Genomic DNA, 2,673 nt, shown 5'->3' on the forward strand with positions numbered 1-2,673 from the left:
AATCCAGATTTGGGGTGTGGTGAAGGGGGAGACTTTATTCAGTGAAAACAGCTCAATTTGAAACAGCATGGCTGTGAAACAGTTTGGGTGAGGTGGCCTGGGCAAGGAGGCTCCAGTGTCACAGCTCCTGGTTCACAGCTCAGCTCACAGGAGACAGCTCCACTTTGCTCTTGGGAGACTTCTCTGCACCAATATTAAAACTTCAGCAGGGGGAACAAAGTGTTAAGTAAAAACCAAAAGTGTGATCCAATGAGACAGAGGTTGACTTACATAGGGAAAAGTTTCCACACCTGGTTCCTGAATGGTCCCTTTTTATTCAAATGAGAGCTTCAAATCCTCACAGTTTGGTTTGTCCAAGTAGCATTGTCCTGATTGGTCAGAATGGAGCCGTGAAGCCACTCTAATTAACTGGTAAAGATGCAAATGAAGATATAACTATACAGCTCTAATTGGATGAGGAAAGTCTCAGTCCTATTGGTCCAATTTGGATCCTATGAGCTCCCTTAAAAGGGTCCACTCAGATGGCAAGAGCACAGTGCAGCAGGCTTAGCAGCCCAGTCTGTGGCTGTTCCCAGTGTGCATGAGAGGCCTCTATAAACAATGGCTGCTACACTCTGGTTATAAATTTGGACCTGATTAACCACAGAAAGTCCTTCTTGGCAGGCATATTCTTCTTGGGGTCTATAGTTGTTTGCCATAGAAAATAAAAATAAACATGATAAAAATAAAGCAATGTTATCAAACTATAGCTAGATCTTGCTTGCCTAGGTCTCTGAGTATCAGGCCAGCTCCCATTTTATTAAAAAACATTTTTTTAGCCCTTAAGAAAGGTATTAAAGATACACCAGCACCACAGTGGGACTTTCTCCTTGAGTGCTCAGAAGGATGAGGTGGAAATGGAACATAAATACATTTTAAACAGTGTGATTCAATGTAATGGAATACCATCCCCCAGAACTACACAAAGTCATCTCCCTTATTGCCAGTTAGGAGCATCCTCACACTTCGGTAAGCACTGCTATTTGTGTATGTTTCAGCTATGGCTTTTGAAATTAGCAGCCTGAGGTAAAATGGGAAGTCACTGTTGTGTTACTAATTTTGAATAATTTAATTCATTAATGTTAACATATATTGACTTTTCTGTGCATTCATGACACTGAACTCTGAGATCCAAAGTGTGCTTAAATTAAAATGTTGCACATGTACTANGAGGCTTGTTCATATATCATCTCTGTGACCTTGAACAACTGTTAGAGGCTTTACCTTCTCAATTGTGAGATAAGGATATTAATACCTACATCACCGATTTTGTAAGACTTAGAATAGTGTTTGAAAAACACCGATTAGTGGTGGACAATAAGTTGTGATTATTATATTGATTATCAATATGCTTAGTAACTCCATAAAATGTATGCTTTTCTTGTTAGTAAAAATTGTATAGTATATAATTCAATAATTTTTCCATTAGTTTTCTGCACAATTCAGCTACAGAAATGCCACCAATAGATAACAATAGGACATTCACAATTGTCAGATTGAAGAATGGATTGTAAATTTGTTGCTAAGCTAGCATAAGATACAGTTGTCAAACTTTATTGAGATGTCAGAGTACATAAGAATTTGAACAGTGATCAATGAGTTTGGTAAAAATGTTCAAATCATGCATACAACATTTTATGATGAATCTATTCTTCAATTGTAGGTTGAAAGATAAAATATCTTGCTTACTTTTTCCATGAAATGAGGTGGTTACATAAAGCATTTTTTAATGAATAAAAGTTGTAGAATACACTTTTATTTCTAATGATCTGAAAAAAGTTATATTTCTTTTGCTTTTTACAAAAAAAGAAAGTATCTAAGAGAACTTAAAACCATTAGTTAAAACCATATCTGTCAATTAAATCTCACAATAGAGTGTTCTTTTATTACAACAGTTATTTGTAACCCAAATACTATCACCAACTCTCCTTTAAAAGTTGCAGTTCACTCCACTGCTCTAGATTACAAAGTAGTTCTGCTGTTCCAAAAACAATGGATAACCAATGTACCCCATGATGAGAACTCAGATTATGGATTAGAATGGACATAGGCCTTAACTTCTGGCTTTCCTACATATGATCTTGAGTAAGTGTTCCAGGTACTCAGTGCTGCATAAGAAAATGCCCCCACAACCCACCCCACCCACCCCCCAAAAAAAACAAAACTTAGAAACTTAGTGACTTAGAACAATAACAGTAATTTATTTTGCTTATCAATCTGTAATTTGGGCAAGGTTCAGCAAGTACAGTTCATCAGCATCAGGTGAGGTGACTCCCCCGGGCCTGGAGGACTATTTTCCCAATTGTTTACTCACCTGGCTAGCAAGTGGTGCTGGCTGTCATCAGGGACCTCAGTCAGAGCTGTGGGCCAAGGGCCTCAGCTCTCCACGGCTGGTTGGCCTTCCCCTGGGCATGGCAGATAGCTTCTCAAAGTAAGCATCCCAGAACAGACAGCAGCTTTATCACCTTTTGTGACCTAGCTTGGGAAGTCACATAGACTCACTGTAGTCACAAGTACACACAGATTCAAGAGGAGGGAACATACATCTGAATTCTTTATGAAAAGAGTATCCATGAGACATTGTCTGAAATGTATGTAGGGTGGGATGTATTGTTTGAGGCCCTTTTGGAAAAC

Source organism: Hipposideros armiger, unplaced genomic scaffold, assembly GCF_001890085.2.
Source record: "Hipposideros armiger isolate ML-2016 unplaced genomic scaffold, ASM189008v1 scaffold_1064, whole genome shotgun sequence".
In the NCBI taxonomy this organism is placed as follows: domain Eukaryota; kingdom Metazoa; phylum Chordata; class Mammalia; order Chiroptera; family Hipposideridae; genus Hipposideros; species Hipposideros armiger.